This window comes from Crinia signifera, chromosome 2, assembly GCF_055691185.1.
Source record: "Crinia signifera chromosome 2, ASM5569118v1, whole genome shotgun sequence".
Lineage (NCBI taxonomy): Eukaryota > Metazoa > Chordata > Amphibia > Anura > Myobatrachidae > Crinia > Crinia signifera.
The window spans coordinates 124,000,497-124,027,593 of record NC_139218.1 but is presented as its reverse complement, the minus strand read 5'-3'; the positions used below and the strand labels follow the sequence as shown (position 1 = coordinate 124,027,593).

The 27,097-nt window shown below is 44.4% G+C and overlaps 1 long non-coding RNA gene across 1 annotated transcript in view; it reads right to left on the bottom strand.

Annotated features, from left to right (window-relative positions):
• Window positions 1–585: 585 nt before the first annotated feature.
• The window catches only part of LOC146058854 (uncharacterized), a 39,304-nt gene continuing 12,792 nt past the window's right edge, over window positions 586–27,097 (bottom strand). The window contains exons 2-3 of the long non-coding RNA XR_014470007.1: window positions 19,916–19,987; window positions 586–1,655 (exon numbers count right to left, since the gene is read on the bottom strand). This is a non-coding gene — a long non-coding RNA (uncharacterized LOC146058854). The remainder of the gene's footprint in view (window positions 1,656–19,915; window positions 19,988–27,097) is intronic.

Genomic DNA, 27,097 nt, shown 5'->3' with positions numbered 1-27,097 from the left:
TTACAATTCTTATACCCATGGAAAGAGGGGACCCTCAGCTTTCAGCCTAGGTCCCTTAGATTCCTGGGGGGTTTCTGGGTACTCAGAAACCCCCCCCCCCTGCGTGTGCTACTGCTCCCATCTGCGGGCCCACTGCGGATTACTTGTGGAACCATATAAATAAAGTATAATAATAAGGATGTGCTTTTTTATTAATCCTGAGTTGTACTCTATAATTGTTGTTGTACTTTATAATCCTATTTGAGTATCTAGTGTGAAGTGTATTGTTACAAACTACTGTACAGTTCATTTTTTTTAAACACCTTTGTGATGTTTTTTTCCATCTTGCTAATCTCTACTATAGCTAATCTATAGCTAGATAGACAGAAAGCGTTTGCGACCTACAGCCTATCTAGTAACTATCTTGTTTTTACCTTTCACCTCTAGTCTATGTGGTATGATTTTAAAAAGAACATTTTTTCATTATACAGCAAACCTAACTATCAGTGTGAATTCAACAAAATAACCCAAGGGCTCTAACAATATGACTCTAAACCTTATCCATAGATAACAATAATAATAATAATAATAATAATAATAATAATAATAATAATAATAATAATAATAATAATAATGACAAAAATAATGTTATTTATATATTATAATATGTATAAAAATTAGAACTAATTTCACTTCAGCTTCACCGGCAGCTTCCTGGGATGACTACATACAATTTGACACTTGATGTGCCATTTTTTACATACAATTGGCAATAGATAAATCTCTTGCGCATGTGTAAACATCTTTAGTGTTGTCACGAATCAGCAGAACCACTGCAGCGTGGCTGCTGGATGGAAGGGAGGGGGAGGGAAACACCATCAGAACACCATCAAATGTTTATCATTACATGGTGGCAAACATCGGAATGCTGCCATCGAATGGTAAAACCACAACCATCAAAACAGAAACACCATCTAAATATTTGCTTTGTTTTTTTTTAACAAAGTGTTTTCTACCCTATTCTGTGATGGATCCTTATCACTTTATGAAGTTGAGACATGACAGGGATCAGTAATGGAAGAGGGTGAGGTCCTGCTGGACCAAAAGGTGGCTACTGAAGAGAGACTCTCTCTCTTTCACATGTCGCTCCTAGACCAAGATTATGGAGAACAACCCAGACGACTATTGCAACTATCTGTGAATGGATGACATTACCTTCCAGGAGTTACTGGGCCTGGTGACTCCCTACATCAAGAGGCAAGATACTACAGTAACTGGCAGAGGGCCATCCCAGCTGAGGAGAGGCCATACTTGCCTACCCTCCCGAAATGTGCAGGAGGCTCTCAAAAATTGGGTCCCCCTCCCGCCCCCCCCCCCCCCCCCCAGAAGAGTGGGCAAACCCCCCACAAGCCCCGGCCTCCTCTGCATCTTCCTACCCTGCCGGTAAAATCCCATGATTCTTGATTATACGTGGAGATGGAGGGGCTAAAATGATGCTATTTGCTATTGATGATGCTATTTGGTTGCCGGGGCCACTCTTCACAGGATCAATTCATTCACTCCTACATTATCACTGCTTCATACATCTGCTCCATTGCCACAAGTAGATAGGGCCTATTCATGCAGGTGCTCCAGCATCCATCAAAGCCCACCTTCTTGTCCTCTTCAAGCTTTTCCTGGGGATGACAATTTAAAAGGAGATAAGTATTAAATGCAACATGTAAAACACCAGAGACACAGACAGACAGCACCAGATCTCCGGTGCATCCCCCCGTGGGCACCCCCCTCAGGAGCTCTGGTGCTTGCTGTCTGTGTCTCTTACAAGCCGGTAACCTCCTTTCACCAGGCTCCATGAAGCAGCAGGGTAGACACAGCAACAGCCCAACCCTGTGGGGAGGAGGTCAGCATGTAGTAGATTCTTATTGGAAGCTGCTACTGCTCATCATACACAGAGCTGGAAACGCCTCCCCCTCTTGGGCTGCCAGTACATGGAGCAATGACAGCAATAGCTTCCAACAGGAAGCCATTCTATGCAAATCACCAGAGCTACAGCGCTTCTATGGGCTGCTGTCTGTGCAGCCCAGAAGCAATTCTCTACAGTGAGCATGCCCAGACTTCAGTGAGTCACTCAGTGTGATGCAGCTGAAGGTATGCATTGATCCAGAGAGGTGCATGGAAGTTTTTTTATTTTAATAATATTTGTGTGTAGATCTTTATTAAGAGTATCATTTTGTGTACTTTAATTAATATTAAAGTTATTAAAAGTGTGTATTTTGCTCTGTACTTGTGTTTGTGTGCTTATGAGTACATCATTTATTTACAGTTAATGCACACAAACACTGGTACAGAGCAAATCAAACTAATAACCTGCAAATAATTAATGACTGTATGCAATGAGCAGTTCCCAGGAAATTGCAGTCCCCCTTAAGTGCTGCCCGTGGGCTGCACCACAGATCACGCATAGCATGGGGATACGGGTAACACATGAACATACATGCAGGCCTGGCGAGAGGGGTGTCAAAGGGGATAGCCATTCCGGGGCCTGCCGATCTAAGAGGCCCGAAAAAGAACCCCCACTCAGTCATCTGGCCACTTAGCACTCAGCCCCCAACCCTCAGATGCCCGGCCACCAGCTCTGCTGCCGCTTGGCTGTGGGTGGAGCTACATGGGACCTGGTTAGGGGTGGAGCTACAGGGAACTCACTGGGGACAGAGCTTACATGGGTTCAGGTGGCTGATGCTTCCTGAGCAAGAGGGAGAGGAGAGGCTGCTGCAGTTCCAGGCCTGCATAGCCAGTAACATTGCACACTGCACTGATGGCCGTCCCTAGCAGCAGCCTTGTTATTCTTTCTTTCATTTGCAGTCACAGCACTGTGCTCAGTCTCCAGAGTTAGTACATCTCAGCTGCCACAGATGGCAGTGCTGAGCTCAGGCAAATGCATTGTAATGAAAAACTAAACTGAAAGTAAAAGAATGATGGTTCACCATTTTTGGGATCGGCGGCACACTCACTCTTCTACGGGATCCGTTCAAAAGATCTGCTTCGTTCGCGAACGACCCATCTCTAGCCCTGATAATTTCTCAATGACCCTGGCTACAGATGCAAACAATTAATTCCTTAAGACTGGATTTGGGAATTGTAAAAATCATTCCACAAAAATATATCAGTCTGCACTTGGAAGATATTATACTCTGGACAGTCTCACATTAACTGCAGGTATAATGTAGTTGATTATGATTGATTTTTCTTTCATCTTCCAGCAATTTAGATTATAAATTCCTTTTATCTCACTTGACTGAATAAAGCTGTGATAATTATGTTCATTATTTAGAGATTATTACCAGACAGTGTTCTGAATATTCTGTCTAAGCAAAACTCTTATTAAAGGACCATTTTTCTATTGTAGAGCATGTTTACTACTTTCACTTACCCGAAAACTGGTCCGTGACACTTTTGGTATATCCTGTAAAGATATATTTCAGGGAAGGTCACAGAATGTGAATCTAAATATGTGATGGCAATTATAAGTCCTAGTTTATTAATGTGTTGTTCGACATGACAACACTCCTGTACTGCTTCCTATCTGTTGCAGTGAAACAAGCCGGACATCTTTACAAAGATGGCCGCCAGGGTTTTTTTTGTGCATGTGCAAAACCATGCAACCAGTTCTGTTGAGTGTCAACACACCTAGCTACTCATAGGTGTGAATACTGCTAGACTTTTGTACTACCAACCTGCAAGCTTGTTTGAGGATCACGTGTGGCAGAAACAATAAAGGTGAATACACACTGGGCATTTTTGGCACATTGTGGTAAAAAATGGTGGTCGATAAGTGTGTATTATCCACTTGCTACATCCCTTATTATGCATTGTGTATTCTGATTTATTTAAATACAGATTATGATTGTTCTTTGTACTCCTGGATGTTTTTACCCAATATATGTTTGTCCAACCTTATTTTAAATGTATTTACTGTGTCTGCCGACACCACTTCTCCATGAAGAGAGTTCCACAATTTGGCTGCCCTGACCGTAAAAAATGTTTTCCTTCTAAGGGAACTAAATCTTCTGTCCTCTAGTCTAAACTCATACCCACATGTCCTAGAGTCCTTCCTTAAAGCGAAAAGGTTGCCTGACAGTTCCCTATATTGGCCCCGATATATTTGTACATGTTTAGCATGTCTCCCCTTAACTGTCTTTTTTATAGTGTAAATAATCCCAGTTTCTTTAATCTGTCTTCATAGATTAAATTCTCCAACCCTTTTATTAGCTTTGTTGCTCTTCTTTAGACCTTTTCCAGTTCTAGGAGGCCCAAAATTGTATTCCGTATTCTAGATGCGGTCAAACCAATGCTTTGTAGAGTGGCATAATTACATTTGAGGCCCTAGTCTCCATACCCCTTCTTATACACGCTAGTATACTGTTGGCCTTATTTGTTGCTACATGATAATGAGCATTACATCCAAGTTTGTAATCAATTTGGACTCCAAAATCCTTTTCCAGTTCTACCCAAAGCAACTCCACTTAGGTTATAACTAGTACACTGGTTATGACTCCCAAGATGCATAACCTCGCATTTATCCACATTCAACCTCATTTACCAATTTTTTGCCCACTGTTCTAGTTTATTAAGATCATTATGAAGCGTGGAGACATCATTGATTGTTATAATACTCTGCTCAGTTTTGTGTCATTAGCAAAGATGGAAACTTTGCTGAGAATACCCACCCCCATATTCTTAATAAATATGTTAAAAAAAGGGGCCCAATCAACGACCCCTGTGGCACTCCACTTAATACTGGTATCATACCTGCACCATTTATAACCACTCTCTGTTCTCTATTTGCAAACCAGTTTCCTACCCATCTACAAATTATTACCCCAAATCCTTCATTTTATCTATCAACAACTTATGTGCCACGAAATCAAAAGCCTTAGCAAATTCCAGGAAGACTATGCCTACAGCATTTCCATTGTCTAGGTTGTTGCTGGCGTCCTTATAAAAGCTTAATAAATTTGTTTGGCACAATGGATTTTTTACAAACCCATTTTAGTTATTAGTTACTGATTATACTCTGGAGCTCTAAATGTTTTTGGATACCATCCCTTAAAATTCCCTCAAATAATTTACCCAGGAATGATGTAAAACTCACAGGTCTACAATTTACTGGATATTCCCTTCTTTGAATATTGGTACTACCTCTGATATTCTCCAGTCCTTAGGCACCATACCAGATGAAAATGAGTTCCCACAAATGTAATAAAGAGGGTTTGCTAATTCCTCCATTAATTCCATTAGAACCCTAGGATGAATCCCGTCCGGACCTGTGGATTTATTTGTTTTGATTTTGCTGAGCCTCTTTTTTTATCTCATCTGTCGTAAATTCAATATTAAGTTCCAGCTGGCTTGTCCCATTTATGGTACCTGTGGGTTCCGCTGTCTGCTCCTCCCTAGTAAATACTGATGAGAAAAATGTGTTTAACGGTTCTTCTTTTTCCTCATCCTCAGGATATCATAATCCTTCAAGGATGGGAAACTCTCAAAACTAAGGTCTATATTCCATGTGTTGTAGCTATTTATTATTTGTTATATTTTAGATGACATCAAAATTTAAAAATGTATCGCGTAGCTCTTTGTTGCAGAACTAGTTATTTAAAAATGTCATAACATTCTAAATTACAGTATGTTGAAATAAAAAATCTTAAGGAAAAGCAAGTGAACAAGAACCAAAGATGGAAATGTATTGAGAGAACATTTTTAGTTATACAGTTACATTACTAATGAATGACTTTCTTTGTCATATAATGTTATATAGCGAATGCATTTCCATGCTTGCAATGTTATGTTATTACTAATTCTTCCGTAGTTAAGTAAGTACATACTTACGGTAGTTTGCACGAGATCGTCTAAGGTCACATAAACACTATAAAGTGGGATTTGTTCTTTCTTAGTCATTAATAAACAATGTCAGAAAGAACTATTGCTATTCTGAACTAATTTCGCCTTTGCTTCCATTTAGTCCAATACAACTTTCCATTGAAGTAATCTGGCCCAATATGAATCTTATGACAAATGCCAGGATCTTTTCCAGAAGGATTAGATAATGTTATGGGAAAAAAATTAAGTTACCATCTCATTTTATGTAACCTACCTAGTACCTAATGCTGGTTTCGCAACCTGTGATAACATTGCTGTGTACAAAACCTCATATTTACCATGTTAATTGAGCAGCTCATCATTGCATGGATCATTAACCCCTTCCCGACATTTGACGTATATATACGTCATGGCCGGGAAGTACTTCCCGACACATGACGTATATATAAGTCATGACTTCTAACTGTCACTGCGTCTAGAGACGCAGTGACAGAGGGACGATGTCTGCTGTCCCTGACAGCAGACATGTCCCTGCATGCCCAGGGGGGGCTGCGATGCCGCCCCCCCGTCGGCGATCGCTGTGATTGGCTGTTCAGTGTGAACAGCCATTCACAACGTTTTCTGTGTCACCGGCGAATAACGTTCGCCGGTGACACAGGGATCGGAGGTGATTGGTGCTGTAAAGTACAGCACCAATCACCGCGGGGTGTAAGGGTGACACTGGTGTCACCCCACCTCACCCCGCCCGCCCCCAAAGGCCGTGATTGGTTCGTCGGACCGACGAACCAATCACAGCCATGGAGGGGGGTTTAAACTAACGGTGACTGCACTGCAGACGCCATTCCGGTCTGGAATAGCGTGCAGTGCGGTCACCGTGCCCAGCTGCCGCCATTTACTGACCAGAACCCCTCTAAATACTTACCTGATCACTGCCTGGATCTTGCTTATTCTTGTGACATCCTGTGACATCCTGTGACATCCTGTGCTGTGTTGTGCTGCTGCGAGTTATTAGATAGAGAGATAGAGAGAGAGAGATAGAGAGAGAAAGAGAGGCCTAGTGACAGAGAGTGCTATATTTTGTGCTGCTGCAGTGTGATAGAGCTATAGATAGAGAGATAGAGAGAGATAGAGAGAGAGAGATAGAGAGATAGTGACAGATTGTGCTATATATTTTTTATATAACTGACTGCTGCCCCCCCTTTTGTGCTGATCAGTATAAATTAACTGATCAGCAACTTTTTGGGGGCGCAGGTTTTTTTTTTTAGATATATATACCTGTCAGTGCTGCTGCTGCAGTGTCATAGAGTGAGAGATAGAGAGATAGAGAGAGAGATAGTGACAGAGAGTGATAGAGACTGCTATATTTTGTGTCTGCTGCCCCCCTTTTGTGCACCCCCAGCAACTTTTTGGGGGTGCAGGGGTTATTTTTCATATATATAACTGTCAGTGCTGCTGCTGCTGCAGTGTCATAGAGTGATAGATAGTGAGAGATAGAGAGATAGAGAGAGATAGTGACAGAGAGTGATAGAGAGTGATATATTTTGTGTCTGCTGCCCCCGCCTTTTGTGCTGATCACTATATCTGAGGTGATCAGCAACTTTTTGGGGGTGCAGAGGTTTTTTTTTTTTATATATACCTGTCAGTTGCTGCCAGTTGCACTGTCAGTTGCACCAAAGGTTGTGCACCTGCTGCCCCTCACTGGTAATCAGTGTCGCATCACTGATCACCTTTTTTTTTTTGTGGGTGCTGTGGGGTCTTTTTTAAAATTTTTTTTTACACACACTGTGATTTTGTGGGTGTCCTGTGGCCACTGTGCGCTGATCAGTGACGTACATCACTGATCAGCTTTTTCGGCACAGGGTTGATCTATTTTTTATTTTTCTTTTGATCAAATTCCTGTTGCCTTTGAGCGCTGTTCAGTGACGGACGTTACTGACCAACATCTGTGCTCAATTTTTGGCGCAGGACCTTTTTTTTTTTTTTTTTTAACCCCTTCAATTTTTTTTTTTAACCCCTTCAATTTTTTTTTTTTTTAACCCCTTCAATTTTTTTTTTTGTATAAAGTATTTTTTTTTTCTGCACTACATACACACTACACACTACATACCCCCCGGGTTGAAATAAAGTTTGTACCCCCCCCTACACTATACACGTGTTGAAACATTTCACTACCAGTAACACAAAAATAAAAATGGCATCCCAAATGTCATCCCAAATGTCATCCCAAATGTCATCCCAGTCATCCAGAAGAATGTATTCAGTGGAGGAGGCATATGCCATGCTTGCCTCTGACTCTGACACAGCCAGTGAGGCAAGCGGGGAATTTGAAGGATTCGTCTTAAGCTCCTCTTCCTCCTCTGGTGATGAGGGACCCCCTCAAAGACGCCCCCGTAGAGCAGCTGAGACCCCCCCCAATAATTGATCTTGTATGGACCCCACCACCAGACAATTTTGAGCCCCAGGTTCCTGAGTTTTTGGCCATGCCAGGAATCCAATTTGATTCCACAGGTCTCAGAGAAATTGACTTTTTAAAATTATTTTTCTCTGATGATTTTATAAATTTAATGGTGGACCAAACTAATTTATATGCCCAGCAGTTTATTGCTCAAAACCCCACGTCATCATTTGCTAGGTGGACCCCTGTAGATGCAGTAGAGATGATGACGTTTTGGGGTCTGGTGTTTCATATGGGCATAGTAAAAAAGCCAGAAATTAGGCAATATTGGAGTACAGATGTTCTGTACATCACCCCATTTTACCGTATGGCCATGCCCCGGGCTCGATTTGAGACGATCCTTAAATTTTTGCATTACAACGATAATGCACAGTGCCCACCCAGAGATGATCCCACCTTTGACCGGCTATTCAAAGTCAGGCCGGTCAATGATCATTTCAGTGCCAAATTTGAAGAGATGTACATCACAGATAAATTCATTTGCATAGACGAGTCCCTTATACATTTTAAAGGAAGGGTTAAATTCCGCCAGTACCTTCCCAGTAAGAGGGAAAGGTATGGCATAAAAATGTATAAGCTGTGTGAAAGCACCTCAGGGTACACTCACAGGTTTAGGGTATATGAAGGGAAGGATTCAAGAATTGAACCGCCAGAATGCCCCCCCTCCCTCGTAGGTGTTAGTGGAAAAATTGTCTGGGATTTAGTGCACCCCTTCCTGGATAAAGGTTATCACCTCTATGTGGATAACTTTTACACTAGCATCCCCCTGTTTAAGGCCCTTGGTTCAAGAGGTACAGCAGCTTGCGGTACTGTGCGCAAGAACCAAAGAGGCCTCCCAAAAACGCACATTGCCCAAGTAATGAGAAGGGGTGAAAGCAGGGGAATATGCACCGAAAATATGTTGTTGGTCAAATATAAGGACAAGAGGGATGTCCTTATACTGACAACAATTCACGGAGACAGTACCACCTCCGTCCCTGTACGAGGTACCAGTACCCACACCTCAAAACCTAATTGTATCCTGGATTACAATAGATACATGGGCGGAGTGGATCTTTCAGATCAGGTACTGAAGCCGTACAGTGCCCTGCGGAAAACAAAAATCTGGTACAAGAAGCTGGCCGTGTATATCATCCAGATGGCACTGTATAACGCTTACGTGCTATTCCGTTCTACCGGCCAGAGGGGGACATTTATGCACTTTCAAGAGGAAGTCATAAAGGGCCTAGTATTTGGGAACCAGCAGGCAGAGGGCCCCAGTACTTCTAGTACTGGCCCCCGTATTGTACCAGGGCAGCATTTTCCGAACGAAATCCCCTCCACTGCAAGAAAGGGCAGGACACAAAAAAGGTGCAAAGTTTGCTATAAAAAGGGAATAAGAAAGGAAACTATTTTCCACTGTGAAACTTGCCCCGACAAACCCGGCCTATGTATAAAGGAGTGTTTTAAAATATACCACACATCTATGGATTATTAGGTTCATCATTTCACCGTGCTTCGGGGGTCTTGCTAATGCCACATAGCACCCACCAACATTCCACCAGAATCTGAGCTGCAAAATCCAAAAATCACTCCTTCCCTTCTGAGTCCTGCCATGCACCCAACTGGTATTTTTTGGTCACATATGAGGCATTGCCATACTCGGGAGAAATTGGGGCACAGATTTTGGGGTGCTTTTTCTCCTTCATACCTTCTGAAAATGAAAAATTTTGAGCCAGAACTGCATTTTTGTGTAAAAAATGTAATTTTTCATTTTTACTGCCCAGTTGTATCAAAATTGGTGAAACCCCTGGGGGTTTGAAATGTACACTATACCCCTAGATGAATTCCCTGAGGGGTGTAGTTTGCAAAATGGGGTCACTTGTGGGGTGGTTCCACTGTATTGGTGCTTTGGGGGTCTTGCTAATGCGACATAGCACCCACCAACATTCCACCAGAATCTGTGCTGCAAAATCCAAATATCACTCCTTCCCTTCTGAGTCCTGCCACTTTTTGGTCACACATGAGGCATTGCCGTACTCGGGAGAAATTGGGGCACAGATTTTGGGGTGCTTTTTCTCCTTCATACCTTCTGAAAATGAAAAATTTTGAGCCAGAACTGCATTTTTGTGTAAAAAAATGTAATTTTTCATTTTCACTGCCCAGTTGTATCAAAATTGGTGAAACCCCTGGGGGTTTGAAATGTACACTATACCCCTAGATGAATTCCCTGAGGGGTTTAGTTTGCAAAATGGGGTCACTTGTGGGGGGGTTCCACTGTATTGGTGCTTTGGGGGTCTTGCTAATGCGACATAGCACCCACCAACATTCCACCACCAAAAATCACTCCTTCCCTTCTGAGTCCTGCCATGCACCCAACTGGTATTTTTTGGTCACATATGAGGCATTGCCATACTCGGGAGAAATTGGGGCACAGATGTTGGGGTGCTTTTTCTCCTTCATACCTTATGAAAATGAAAAATTTTGAGCCAGAACTGCATTTTTGTGTAAAAAAATGTAATTTTTCATTTTCACTGCCCAGTTGTATCAAAATTGGTGAAACCCCTGGGGGTTTGAAATGTACACTATACCCCTAGATGAATTCCCTGAGGGGTGTAGTTTGCAAAATGTGGTCACTTGTGGGGGGGTTCCACTGTATTGGTGCTTGGGGGGTCTTGCTAATGCAACATAGCACCCACCAACATTCCACCAGAATCTGAGCTGCAAAATCCAAAAATCACTCCTTCCTTTCTGAGTCCTGCCATGCACCCAAATGGTATTTTTTGGTCACATGTGAGGCATTGCCGTACTCGGGAGAAATTGGGGCATAGATTTTGGGGTGCTTTTTCTCCTTCATACCTTCTGAAAATGAAAAATTTTGAGCCAGAACTGCATTTTTGTGTAAAAAATGTAATTTTTCATTTGCACAGCCCAGTTGTATCAAAATTGGTGAAACCCCTGGGGGTTTGAAATGTACACTATACCCCTAGATGAATTCCCTGAGGGGTGTAGTTTGCAAAATGGGGTCACTTGTGGGGGGGTTCCACTGTATTGGTGCTTGGGGGGTCTTGCTAATGCAACATAGCACCCACCAACATTCCACCAGAATCTGAGCTGCAAAATCCAAAAATCACTCCTTCCTTTCTGAGTCCTGCCATGCACCCAAATGGTATTTTTTGGTCACATGTGAGGCATTGCCGTACTCGGGAGAAATTGGGGCACAGATTTTGGGGTGCTTTGTCTCCTTCATTCCTTGTGAAAATGAAAAATTTTGAGCCAGAACTGCATTTTTGTGTAAAAAATGTAATTTTTCATTTGCACAGCCCAGTTGTATCAAAATTGGTGAAACCCCTGGGGGTTTGAAATGTACACTATACCCCTAGATGAATTCCCTGAGGGGTGTAGTTTGCAAAATGGGGTCACTTGTGGGGGGGGGTTCCACTGTATTGGTGCTTGGGGGGTCTTGCTAATGCGACATAGCACCCACCAAAATTCCACCAGAATCTGAGCTGCAAAATCCAAAAATCACTCCTTCCCTTCTGAGTCCTGCCATGCACCCAAATGGTATTTTTTGGTCACATGTGAGGCATTGCCGTACTCGGGAGAAATTGGGGCACAGATTTTGGGGTGCTTTTTCTCCTTCATACCTTCTGAAAATGAAAAAGTTTGAGCCAGAACTGCATTTTTGTGTAAAAAATGTAATTTTTCATTTGCACAGCCCAGTTGTATCAAAATTGGTGAAACCCCTGGGGGTTTGAAATGTACACTATACCCCTAGATGAATTCCCTGAGGGGTGTAGTTTGCAAAATGGGGTCACTTGTGGGGGGGTTCCACTGTATTGGTGCTTGGGGGGTCTTGCTAATGCGACATAGCACCCACCAAAATTCCACCAGAATCTGAGCTGCAAAATCCAAAAATCACTCCTTCCCTTCTGAGTCCTGCCATGCACCCAAATGGTATTTTTTGGTCACATGTGAGGCATTGCCGTGCTCGGGAGAAATTGGGGCACAGATTTTGGGGTGCTTTTTCTCCTTCATACCTTCTGAAAATGAAAAATTTTGAGCCAGAACTGCATTTTTGTGTAAAAAAATGTAATTTTTCATTTTCACTGCCCAGTTGTATCAAAATTGGTGAAACCCCTGGGGGTTTGAAATGTACACTATACCCCTAGATGAATTCCCTGAGGGGTGTAGTTTGCAAAATGGGGTCACTTGTGGGGGGGTTCCACTGTATTGGTGCTTTGGGGGTCTTGCTAATGCGACATAGCACCCACCAACATTCCACCACCAAAAATCACTCCTTCCCTTCTGAGTCCTGCCATGCACCCAACTGGTATTTTTTGGTCACATATGAGGCATTGCCATACTCGGGAGAAATTGGGGCACAGATTTTGGGGTGCTTTTTCTCCTTCATACCTTCTGAAAATGAAAAATTTTGAGCCAGAACTGCATTTTTGTGTAAAAAAATGTAATTTTTCATTTTCACTGCCCAGTTGTATCAAAATTGGTGAAACCCCTGGGGGTTTGAAATGTACACTATACCCCTAGATGAATTCCCTGAGGGGTGTAGTTTGCAAAATGGGGTCACTTGTGGGGGGGTTCCACTGTATTGGTGCTTTGGGGGTCTTGCTAATGCGACATAGCACCCACCAACATTCCACCACCAAAAATCACTCCTTCCCTTCTGAGTCCTGCCATGCACCCAACTGGTATTTTTTGGTCACATATGAGGCATTGCCATACTCGGGAGAAATTGGGGCACAGATTTTGGGGTGCCTTTTCTCCTTCATACCTTCTGAAAATGAAAAATTTTGAGCCAGAACTGCATTTTTGTGTAAAAAAATGTAATTTTTCATTTTCACTGCCCAGTTGTATCAAAATTGGTGAAACCCCTGGGGGTTTGAAATGTACACTATACCCCTAGATGAATTCCCTGAGGGGTGTAGTTTGCAAAATGGGGTCACTTGTGGGGGGGTTCCACTGTATTGGTGCTTGGGGGGTCTTGCTAATGCAACATAGCACCCACCAACATTCCACCAGAATCTGAGCCGCAAAATCCAAAAATCACTCCTTCCCTTCTGAGTCCTGCCATGCACCCAAATGGTATTTTTTGGTCACATTTGAGGCATTGCCGTACTCGGGAGAAATTGGGGCACAGATTTTGGGGTGCTTTTTCTCCTTCATTCCTTGTAAAAATGAAAAATTTGGAGCCAGAACTGCATTTTTGTGTAAAAAAATTAATTTTTCATTTTCACTGCCCAGTTGTACCACAATTGGTGAAACCCCTGGGGGTTTGAAATGTACACTATACCCCTAGTTGAATTCCCAGAGGGGTGTAGTTTGCAAAATGGGGTCACTTGTGGGGGGGGTCCTAAATTTTAGCATCTTATGGTGCCTAGAAACCTACATGGTGCCTAAAAAATAATCTCATAAAAAGGAGGCTCCAAAATCAAGTAGGTGCTCCTTCTATTATGAAGCCTGTGGTTTGGTCAACGTGCACACTAGGGCCACATATAGGATATTTATGAAAACAAAAGAATTGGGGGAATCAATTTTTAGTCACATTTCTCTAGTAAAATGTACTGTGTTCCTTAGAAAAATGTATTAAAATTGCAAATCTGCAAAAAAAATGAAATTTTGAAATTTCACCTACACTTTGTTTTAATTCCTGTGAAACACCTAAAGGGTTAACAAACTTCCAAAATGCTGTTTTGAATACTGTGAGGGGTGCAGTTTTTGAAATGGTATCATTTATGGGGGTGTCTCACATACAAGTCCCTCAAAGTCACATCAGAACTGAACTGGTCCCTAAAAAAATCAGTGTTTGAAATTTTCTTGAAAATTTGAGAATTTGCTATTCATATTGTAAGCCTCCTAGTGTCCAAAAAAATTAAAAGAAAGTTGAAATAATGATGGAAACATAAAGTAGACATATGGTCTATGTTAGTTATTAACTATTTTGAGTGGTATGATTATTTGTCTCACAAGCAGAAAATTTAACATTTTGCAAATTGCTAAATTTTCCATTTTTTTACGACATTTTGGTATTTTTCACAAAAAAACACAGACTGTATCGACCCAAATTTACCACTAATTTGAAGTACAATGTGTCACGAAAAAACATTCTCAAAATCACTGGGATAAGTAAAAGCAAAAAAAAGTTATCCCCACTTAAGTGATACATGTCAGATTTGAAAAAAAGGGCTCTGTCAGGAACGCAAAAACTGGCTCTGTCAGGAGGGGTTAATAACTATAGGGGTAATTCAAACCTAATCGTCCGGCTGCAAATTCACACAGTGGGCAATTATCGATAGACTGCACATGCGTACGGCCCGTAGAACGTATGTGCGAGGCCATCACGCGATGAAGTCCTGCTATTTTTTCTATTTGCAGGCAAGTTTATTGACAGGAAGTAGGTGTCTGGGGGTGGAAACCGCCAGTTTAGTGGTAGTCGGGCAATTAAGATGCAGTACCAGCTGGTGAGCCAATCAGAGCTTGTGTACCGGCTGCCACTCTGATTGGCTAACAGTACACAAGCTCTGATTGGCTCAAAAGCTGGTGCAGAGTTTTAATTGGCCACCGGCATCCTGCATTGAAGAAGCAGGCAGCACATTGGAGGCAGTCAGGGGGGGTTGGGGTGGTCAAAATGAGCTGCCTGGGCCCTTCCAGAGGCTGGGGCCTGGGACAGCTGTATCCACAGCACCCCCCTGTGAATATATAAGGTGGCACTGGTACTGCTGCATAAGTCCAATCCAGTTTAACTGCTGTAAAAGTCAAGTCCAGTGGTACTGCCTTTAAAGTCCAGTGATTCTGCCGTTAAAGTCCAGTCCAGTTATACTGCTGCATAAATCCAGGAATACTTCCGTTATAGTACAGTGATACTGCTGCATAAGTCCAGTCCAGTGGTACTGCCATTAAAGTCCATTGGTACTGCTGTATAAGTCCAGTCCAGTGATACTGCTATATAAGTCTAGTTCAGTGATACTGCCATTAATGTCCATTGATATTGCCGTTAAAGGACAGGTAGGACAGAGAATGGTTTGTTTTGGTGTGGTGCGCCATTATAAACTGTGGTCAATATTTACCACACATTAACCAATTTGGAAACTGATCCTTACTTAACTGAAAAGTTGCAACACAGTAACACACATTATTTATGAGATAAAGGCTCCTGACATACAGATTTAGTTTTTCTAACACAAATTTGCATTAAATTCAATTATAAGCTTCTAGTTTTGTAGCAGATTATACCCCTTTTACACCATCGTAAAAACCCTGGTCATTGGCGGGTCAGACCCGGGTCAGCGGCGGTGTAAATGGGTCACGCCGTGTCCCTTTACACGGGACTTCAACCAAGGTCCTGACCTGGCTAAGACCTGGGTAAAGGGCGGTGTAAACGGGTACGCCGAGTCATCCGACCCGGCTCCCATTTACATCATTGGGGGACGTACAACCTGCGGACCGCAGCGTCCACAGGTTGGACGGGTGGGGGGGCAAACACAACCTCCGCTGCTATCTGCTATACTCTCCCTCAATGGGGCGCTGTGCAAAATTCTACTACCAACTATAATCTCCTTAAAACTAGTTTTTAAAAGTAAGCAAGTATGCTGCAATTTACCATAAAATGTCCCCAAGAGCATTTTAATAATTGTGCTGCTCTATGGATCATGTCTCTGGTCATATCTGGGACTTTAGTTATACATAAAGTATATGCCGAACACTCAGGGCCGTTTCTACAGGCGGACAAGCCGTGCAGCCGCCCGGGGCGCCGTGCTTGCCACCACGTGACTGCACGGCTTGTCCGCCACTGATAGCTACCGGGGCACCGCACCAGCTCCCCCATGACCCGCCGTATCACTTTGCTGGAGCGCCGGGTCAGCACGGGGGAGCGCTGCGCTACTGAAGGGACACTGACAGCCGGAAGGATCTCTCCCTGCAGTGCTCTCTGCCACCGGCTCCCCCGCCTGCTAGCTTCCTCTTGCTGCCCACACGCTAGCTTCCTTCTGCCGCGTCGCATCCCACCAGCCAGCTTCCTCCTGCCACTACCCGCCTGACCACCCACTAGCTTCCTCCTGCTACAATGCAGGCGGAGGAAGCGGTGGGAACTGCTCTGGGGAAGGATGGACGCGCTGAAGTCTGTGGGAAGGGCGATCATCAGGAGCCTCAGCATAGCTCAGCTGTCCTGGGGAGGAGGCAATCACAAAAGTAAGTGAAGCGAATTTGTCTAAGTGTTTGGTGTGTGTCTGCCACTGCCCCAGCAGACCCTAGTCCCGGGCTCATTTCCCACGGCAGCTTGGCGTTGCGGTCACACGTCCTACTACAGCGAGAAGCTGGGTCACTCTGCTGCTCCCGTCCTAATGACAGCAGGGCTGCTGCCTGCTACCCTGCAACATTGAATATTTGGGTTTTCAGTGGTATTCTTTAAACTTCCCCATCGGTCAGTAATGTTACGTTTGACCCTTACCAACCTGTATACTTTTCTCATTAAATTGGTGCCACGATTCATGCTAGCTGACACGGGAGGGCCATCACTACAGCTGCCTCAAACAGACGCTATGCCTAAATTATGTAGTGCAGCATACTGTAGCTATAGACTTCTATAGGGATGTTCCAATATAATGTACAAACATGCTCTATGTTCTATGTTTCCTAAGAGTAAACACATCTGTTTGTGATTAAGGACATTTTTAGAAGTAATAGTGTGTACACATGGTGCGATATGGCTTCCGATGTTGCCGATATAGTGAACATCGGAAGCCATATCGCATGCTGATTGTGTGCTTTTTTAGGGCTTGCGAGCCCGATGTGCTGCTGATGCGCGCTCCCGTGTGAGTGAACATCTGCAGTCAAATAGACAGGGCAGCCAAGACTATATAGTGCAGATCTGCACTATATAGTCTAAATTGTGCCACTATATGCATGATCTGATCGCATTGGGACTCGCATAGCACATTGTCTCGACCGTGAGTACACACCATTACTCTTCGAGGCTTCTGCTGTCCCCCGCTCACCACTAGCTGCCTTCTGCTACCGCCCAGCGAATAGCCTCATGCTGTTGCCCGGTATTGATGTTTATGAATGTGGGGACTGGGGAGGGGGGCATCCAGTTCACCTAGGGTGCTGACAAACACCGGGCCTGGCAAAGAGCATTAAGCCCCTGGCATAGAGCATGACGTTCCTAGCAATGAGCATGTAGGTAAGTGGAACTTATGTGTCAAATGTGTAATGGGCATTACTGTTTGTTATATAGTATGTAATGGGCATTGGTGTAATTTGTAATTGGCATCACGGTGTGCGGCATAATGTGTAATTGGAATTACAGTGTATAATGATTTATGTAGCCTGTCATTGTTTGGGCTTGATCTGTGAGGCATACTAGGTCACTGTGTGGGCATTTAGGTTTTTATGTCACTGTGTGGACTTCAGCCCGCCAACTTGAGTGTGGGAGGACAATGACCATTCCTGGGGTAACCAATGTTTGGTCATGCAGGTTGCAAGAGTGAGGTGTAAGGACCACGCCCTTATATTAAGCCACACCCCTTTAATTAAAACACACCCCTTTTCCGACGTGCGCGCCTTCGGCGCGCACAATTTAGTCTCTCTCACATAATGAGTGTGTGGGGGGGGGGGGGGGGGGGGGGGGGGCGCATTTTCATTTCTTTGCCCTGGGAGCTAAATTCTCTAGAAACGGCCCTGCGAACACTGGTACTGTATTTCAACACATGATCATTTTCATTCCTCCCACTTGTTTTTTGTTTCTACATATTTCTTACATTTTGTAACAGGGGGTAGCTGGCTACTCCCTCTCTCCACAGTTTCTACAAAAAATAATATTTTTCTTTGGAACTCATTTCTAGAGTATTTTAGGCTTGTTCGTACTCTTCACCATGTTGTATTATGAATATACATTATTTGCTGCGATTTTACTGCCATCTATGATTTCTTTTAGTTTCATATTGGATTACACTAGATATTTTATGGTTTTTTTTTTTTTATGCAAGCTATTTTTTGAAGTTTGTTATTTTTTATCCCTCTATTTTGTGTAACTTATTTTCAGTTATGACTGAATATAATTACTCAGAAGTATTAAAACATAGTGCTTTCTCCCTAAAACTGAGATTTCAGACGCTATAAATGTATGCTTATTTGCAGTTCCCATCATGAATCAGGATCCCAGCTGTGATTAAACAGCTATTTATGTGTACACCAGTGCCGTAATTAGACATTCAGCCCTGTCCCCCTTTCCCCATTTTCATATTCCATTTTTTGAGCCAGTGCCCACTGCTACTTCTCTCCGACCTCCCTCCTGTACACCACAGCCAGTGAAAGCGCGTCCCCTCCATGCTGCACTATGTTCTACAGTCGGCTGCTTCTAACCTCAGCAGAGTGCCGAGTCTAGGACACAGGGGGTGCGCTGATCAGAGTCAGTATAGTGTTTCCCCTCTGTGTCCAAGACTCAGTGCTCTGCTCAGCAGGTGGCCCATGGCTGACTGAGAATTTGACGGTTGGGGAACACAGTGCAGCGCGGAGGGGTACATTGCATGTGGTAATTCTGCATGAGATGTATCACATGCAATGTCCGCTCCCCGCCACTAGGAGGGGGTCAGACTTTGAGATCATACGTGCAGCACATATGATCTCCTGCTCCGATACATCAGATTGGATGTCAGACATATGTGATTTGTGTCGATTTCACCCAATTTCATGGCCCGATACACCAGATGACATTGTGTCCAAATCGCATATGTCTTGAGACCCTTCTCATGCTGGGGGCATCCTCTCTGCAAATGCACAGAGAAGTCAGCCTACATGGCCACAACACTCCCATGGCACTCCCACAAGACAGATCTGCCCCATGCCATTGCACAGTAGTTACCCAGTTGCTATACAGTAACTCCCATTAGACTGAAAGAGTGGTTAAACAATGGAAGACTCAGAATGTTTGCTCTTTCAGACACCATCTATGTGGATATGAATGGCAATGACAAAGCATTCACAGCCTGCAATTTATTTCTATGGCATATGCGTAGCTTACAGATACCTGGGTGATCCATCCATATTTGAACTTGCGACTTAGCCCGGGTACACATCAAAACTGTGTTTCCTAGCTGATGGCATGACCAATACAATGTTATATCAGTTTGCTGTATACAATAAATTATATATTGCGTGACTGTGTGATATATCATTCATGGCCACATTCACCTGCATGCCATCGTTATACCATTGGGCATGTAGCACCCAGCTAATGTCCCAGCAAACGAGCCACAGGAGTGTGCAACTGGGTATATACACTAGTAGATATGGAAAATCTATATCTATTCATATAATAGTCAAGATAATGTCTAGTGTGTACCAAGTCTAACTCAGAATCAGCCCAGGTTACTTCAGTATCTCTGCATCACTAGTTATTTCTTAAATAACTGTTTTTGCATTTTGTAAAAAATGTATTTGAAAAGGTAAAAACTCTATTAGGGCTTGTGTTGTCTTTGGCTAGATTTCTGGAATAATAAACATATACATATATTGGCATAAATATATACACAGATCATAATGCTGAAAGAGTTCCTTTCCTGTTTGTAGGTTGTGTGATAAGGTTCCAGTAAGTTGTGTGTACATCCTTACCAGTGGGTGGTCTCTCACAGAACAATAGCAGTCACGTCAAACAAGGTCAATATTCCACATCTTGTTGTCTGCCTGTAATAGCAAGGAGAGAAAAGTATATATATGTGCATAATCAGTATCAAAATGATCCAAGACCTGGACTAACAAAATATGCATTTTCCTTAACTTATAAGGGTCTATCTACTATCAAGCATGACTTCTGCCACTTATTAGCTTGTAGCAGAACTCCTTCTTGGTTTGGTTATGTAGAAGACTTTTGCTTCAATACTGCAAGATTACTTATTGGTCCATTTTATAGCTTCAAAACCAGGAGCCCCTCATGAGTTTATTTGTTAATGTTAGTGGCACTGCACTGGCAGGCAGGATGGCATTATTTAAAACTAGGCAAAAAATGCACATAATTCAAAAAAGAGGTGCAAGATGGAATTGTTCTTGGACCCTTCTACCCACCCTAATGTTGCGTAGATAGAACATGCACACTTTAACAAACCAATTATTTCAGCGCAAGGGCATGCCACATGAACATGGCTGAATTGATTGGTTTGTTTGGGCCCCCACAAAACAAACTGGCAATAAATCTCTCCCTGTGCAAAGGCAATATGTTGTCATCATCCTCAGATGTCTCACCTCCTTCAGTGTGCATATGCTTATCCTCACAGACTATTCATTTGTCCCAACTGGAATCCACCATCATAGGTCCCTTTGTAATCTCTGGAGGCAATTACTGGTCTTTGTTGAAGAATTGATAATTCATTTTGTTGAACATCATCTTCCACATTTTTCCACATTTTGTGGAAGCAACCTCCTACGCCACTCGCTGACAAGGTTCCCGGCTGCACTAAAAACTCTTTCGTAGTACACACTGGAGGGGGTAAACTAGTTGAATAGTTTGTACAGGAGCCTCCAAATTTCCTTTTTTTCCTGCCAGTACAGATACGGACTGTCTGACATACCTATTTGGATGCTGTCACCAATGTAATCCTCCACTATTTTTTCACTGGTGACAGCATCATATGCAGTGACAGTAGACATGTCAGAAATTGTTGGCAGATGTCCAAACTTGCTCCTGCCTGTCCTGCATTACCGTAAGCGGGTTGGTTAGGAAAACTAAGTTTTTCCTTGCAGTCCCATTTGTGGGACAAAATGAAGGAGCTGTTGCCGTGTCACATTCCACTTCATCTGATAATCTCCTCACCAGCCGGTCTTTGCACCTCTGTAGACATGTGTCCGCCGGAAACAGAGACACAGCATAGGCTTTAAACCTAGGTTTGAGCAAGGTGGCCAAAATGTAGTGTTCTGATTTCAATAGATTGACAACTCTCGAATCCTGGCAAAGGATCCACAAATCCCACATACTTAGCAAAATTGCTCCTTTTTTGCTCCTCCTTTACTTTATCCAGCTTCTTCTGCAAAATCCTGCTCACGCTGGCTGTGTCTGAACTGATTTCAGTTGTGGCAAGTTCAAAGGGGTTGGGGAACCTTGCACAACACGGAAATCATTCTCCACTGTGCTTGAGTCAGGTGCATCCCCCCTCTTTTGCCTATGTCATAGGTGGATGTATAGGCTTGAATGGTCGTTTGCTGCTCCTCCATCCTCTAAAGCAGAGGTGGGCAATAGGCGGCCCGAGGGCCGGATGCGGCCCGCGAGACACTTAGGCCTGGCCCGCCGCACTGACATATATTACTATGACAAGCGGCCCGACTATAGCCGCTTGTCAGCGCCAGGACATAACATAAACTTTGCATTATGATTACTTTACTGCTGCCACCGCCGTTAATGCCCGTCTGTGCGCCCCGCGCACAGCATTACTGGGAGTGTGGGAGGGACCACGATGACGTGGCAGCCGCCTCCCCGCCATTGGTTGGTGCAGCCCCGTCACTGCGTCCCCTCCCACGCTCCCAGAAATGCTGCGCGCGGCATGCACAGACGGGCATGAACGGAAGAGATCAAGCACAATGAGCCGGAGGAAGAGACCAGGCACCACGGAGAGAGAGGAGCGGACCCAGTGATGGAGAGCGGGAGCTGGGGACGCTGCGCTGCTGCTGTGTGCTGCAGAGATCCTCCAGGAGCAGGAGGAAGAGACCAGGCACCCGCAGAGACAGGGGAGCAGACCCGGCACTGGGAAGTGGGAGCTGGAGAGTGGAGACCCTGCGCTGCTGCTGGGAGATTCACGGCGCAGACAGAGCGGAGGAGATCCATCCTAGGGAGAGTGCAGCGTCCATAAGAGGAGGTACAGAGGGGGGAAACACAGAGCAGATTAGGAGGGACATCTGCTGTAACATCTATTTAACACCCCTGCTCTCCCTTCGTCCCCCTCTCCTCTGCTCCTCGATTCTCCTTGCTGCGCTCCACCTCTGCTCCCCCTCAACATCCTCTCCATCTCCTCTCTGCTCTTCCTCCTCCTCTGCTACTACTCCACTCTCCTTCCTCCTCTTGTCCGCTCCTCCTCCTTCATTCTGCTCCCCCTCTCCTATGCACCTCCTCAGTCACCTCCGCTCCCCCTCTCCTCTGTTCCTCCACTCACCTTCCTCTCCTCCTCCCCTCCACATCACCTCTCCCCCACACCCACTCCTCCAGCCCCCCTTCTCCTCTCCCCCTCTCCTGTGCTCCCCTTCCTCCTCTCCTCTGATACCCCTCCTCTACTCTGCTCCCCTTCACTGCCTTCTCTCCTCTGGTCCCCCTCTCCTCTGCTCCTCCTCTTTCACCCTCCTTCCACATCTCCCCCTTCCACTCCACCTCACCTTCTCGCTTCTGCATCCTTTCCTTTTCTCCCCCTCGTCTCTGCTCTTCATCCTCTGCTCCTCCTCCACCAGTCTCCTTCCTCCTCTCCCCTCTTCTCCGCTTCCCTTTCTCTGTTCCTCTTCTCCTCCACTCATCTTTATCATCTCCTCCTCCCCCTCTCCTCCACTCGCCCTTCTCCACTCTACCGCACCTCCTCTCCCTGAATCCTCTCCTCTGCACCCTCTCCTCTCTGCTTACCCCTCCATCCATCCGATACCCTCTGGGAGAGTATTAGGAGAAGGGCGCTCTGCCTCTGTGCCGGCTGCTGAGTCAGGTTTGTCCAAACCTAGGGGAATTGCAATAAAGAAAAATGACTAGCGCTCTGGCTATAAATTGGTAATCAATGGTTTACTGATAGGGTGTGGATGTCAAAAACTGCCCAATGTCTAATAGGTGTAATCAATGTCTTAGGAAGATATGACAATGAGGTAAAATGAAATATATTTATTTATCAGGTAGCATGGATGTATTATCAGCATACAAACATGTGGGGTGGGAAAGGGGGGTGAGAGGGAAGGCCCTTGTGGAGGGATCCGGGGAAAGCAAGTATGTGGCTGCAATAGCCTGATTGTCCAAGTTCACAGAGGGATGTATGGTCCCAAAGCAGACACCGCTTCACCTCCTGCGGTGAACGCGGTCTGTGTGCTCTGGATGGGGGTGGGCAGTGGAGGGGAAAACAGTCACAAGTCCCAGCTGCGGTATTGTTCGGTTGCTGAAATGGTTCAAGGGGTCATGGAAAGTGTCCAAGTGGCGCCCAGTCCAGAGCGTCCTCCTGCTGGTCCTGGCGGTGCACCCAACACTTACCTGATACCCGGTGGTGTCCTCTCTACGACCGTCCCACGTCGCGCTGAGTCTGGCTGTGTCCTGCTGGTGTCTGCACAGCCGTGCAGCAGCACCAGTGAAGATTCCGCGTCGCTTCCACAGTAACCTCAGTACTTCCGGGTCCCGCAGCTGTGCGTTCGCCGGGTACCTAGGGTCACTGGAGTAACACGGGCTCGACTCCCGGTGGGGAGGAGGCTGCTGTAATGATGGCTGAGTAATGGAGCTGTGGTCCAACGCGTTTCAACCCCTCTAGGGTCTTTATCAAGGATGATGTTCTGTGGTGTGCTATTGCTTTTTGAAGGTAGTGAGCAAACCCCGCCCCTTAGAGGAGGGCGCTCATTGGTCTGTGTAGTTGTCCATCAAAGGTATTATGCAGTGTCATACCTGTTCTTAAGGTTGCGGATGTCCATTATGAAGAGACTTTGATTAATGTTTCCATATGGTTTGATTTAAAGGGCATGACGGGTTATATGCGGAACCTGATGTTTTGTGAGTTTAATTGAGGAAAAAAGAAGGTTTATAAAAAAAGAGAAAATGTTTTTTTTAAAAAAAAGAGTGGACACGGCATGTGTCGACCCTGTCACATATTGGTGAGTTTTAAGTCTCAAAAATAGTGTGATGTTGATACGTATGGGGTAATGCTGTGTCATCTGTCAAATCCCCATGGCGGATGATAATAAAAGTCCAAAATAGGTGGGTCACAGTATCTATCGGATATAAGTCAGGGGCATGTGTCCACGCATGTGTGGACCTGGGGCTGGGTAGTCCTGTCTCCTGTGGGCGTCTGTTGTAGATAGTGGTCGTTAAAAATGGACTGTGTGGAGGGTCGACACTGATTGTGTCGACTCTTGTCTTGAGTTATATGCTGAATCATGTGGGAACAGATTCAATGTGTAGTCAGTCACTATTTGGAAATAATCCCCAGGTTAAAATCTATGTTGAGTCCGTTGGGTGTAAGTGTTTTCAACTGGAAGATCCAGAACAGCTCTCTCCTATCTAGCGTGCCTGCAAAGTCACCCCCCCTCCAGTTTCTTTTAGGTGCCTCAATTGCTGTAAACTGTAGTCCTTTGGGGTCGCAATTGTGTCTGTCCTTGAAGTGAGAGGACACGCTGTGTTGTGTATACCCTCTTTTTATGTTTCTAACATGTTCGTATATTCTCGTACTTAATGATCTTGTGGTCCTGCCTATGTATTCTAAATTACATGGGCATTTGAGAAGATATATGACCCCTGTGGAGTTACATGTGAGGTGTTCCCTGTATTGAAAGGTTTTGTTCACCGTAGTGGAGTGCCAGGTGGTTTGTGCCTTGGTGCTGATGTTATTCTTTATCTTGCACCCTGAGCACCTCCCACAGTGGAAGAAACCTATGCTATTGGTTAGGGTAGTTTGAGTGGACAGGGTAGGTTTGATGTGATTTTTTGTCAGTTTTTGTTTGAGGTCTGGGGCTTTTCTGAAGACTAGTTTAGGTTTATCTTGAATGTGTGCTTTCAGATCTGTGTCTTCCTGTAGTATATGCCAATGTTTCTTCAGAATTTTCTTAAGGGTGTGGGCTGATTGGTTATATTGCGTGATAAATAGATTGTTGTTGTTGTCGGTGGTCTCTGTTTTGTCTTTTATGGTTAATGTGTGTGCCCGGTCTGTGTTGTGTACTTCTTGTTGTGCTGCTTCAACTGATATGGGATTGTATTGCTTTTCTATAAATTGTCGCTTTAGTTCATCGGATTGTGTTTCGTATTCTGTTATTTTGGAACAGTTCCGTCTTATTCTGTGGAACTGTCCTTTAGGTATGTTGTCGAGCCACGGTCTGTGATGTCCACTATTGTACAGTATGTAGCTGTTTACATCAACAGCTTTTTTATAAGTTCTAGTGTGTATTGTGTCTTGTTCAATGTATATTTCTAAATCCAGAAACTGTACTGCGTGTTTACTGTAGTGAGTGGTGAATTTGAGGTTGTTATTATTGGTATTGAGTTGCTCTATGAAGTGTTGTATGGAGTCCTCTGGCCCTCTTCAGATGAATATGATATCATCTATATATCTCCGCCATAGGATCAAATTGGCGCTCCAGTCATGCTCACCCCAGATATGGTCCTCCTCCCACTTCCCCATAAATAGGTTTGCATAACTGGGCGCCACTTTTGATCCCATGGCGGTCCCTGTAGTCTGTAAATAAAATGAGTTGTTGAACCAGAAGTAGTTGTGTAGCAGTATGTAGTCGAGTGCTTTTATGATGAAGTCTGAGTGTTCTGTTGGTAGTGTTGAGGCTGTGTCTAGGAAGTGTTTTGTGCTGTCTAGTCCTTGTCGATAATAGCATAGGTTTCTTCCACTGTGGGAGGTGCTCAGGGTGCAAGATAAAGAATAACATCAGCACCAAGGCACAAACCACCTGGCACTCCACTACGGTGAACAAAACCTTTCAATACAGGGAACACCTCACATGTAACTCCACAGGGGTCATATATCTTCTCAAATGCCCATGTAATTTAGAATACATAGGCAGGACCACAAGATCATTAAGTACGAGAATATACGAACATGTTAGAAACATAAAAAGAGGGTATACACAACACAGCGTGTCCTCTCACTTCAAGGACAGACACAATTGCGACCCCAAAGGACTACAGTTTACAGCAATTGAGGCACCTAAAAGAAACTGGAGGGGGGGTGACTTTGCAGGCACGCTAGATAGGAGAGAGCTGTTCTGGATCTTCCAGTTGAAAACACTTACACCCAACGGACTCAACATAGATTTTAACCTGGGGATTATTTCCAAATAGTGACTGACTACACATTGAATCTGTTCCCACATGATTCAGCATATAACTCAAGACAAGAGTCGACACAATCAGTGTCGACCCTCCACACAGTCCATTTTTAACGACCACTATCTACAACAGACGCCCACAGGAGACAGGACTACCCAGCCCCAGGTCCACACATGCATGGACACATGCCCCTGACTTATATCCGATAGATACTGTGACCCACCTATTTTGGACTTTTATTATCATCCGCCATGGGGATTTGACAGATGACACAGCATTACCCCATACGTATCAACATCACACTATTTTTGAGACTTAAAACTCACCAATATGTGACAGGGTCGACACATGCCGTGTCCACTCTTTTAAAAAAAAAAAAAAAAATTCTCTTTTTTTATAAACCTTCTTTTTTCCTCAATTAAACTCACAAAACATCAGGTTCCGCATATAACCCGTCATGCCCTTCAAATCAAACCATATGGAAACATTAATCAAAGTCTCTTCATAATGGACATCCGCAACCTTAAGAACAGGTATGACACTGCATAATACCTTTGATGGACAACTACACAGACCAATGAGCGCCCTCCTCTAAGGGGCGGGGTTTGCTCACTACCTTCAAAAAGCAATAGCACACCACAGAACATCATCCTTGATAAAGACCCTAGAGGGGTTGAAACGCGTTGGACCACAGCTCCATTACTCAGCCATCATTACAGCAGCCTCCTCCCCACCGGGAGTCGAGCCCGTGTTACTCCAGTGACCCTAGGTACCCGGCGAACGCACAGCTGCGGGACCCGGAAGTACTGAGG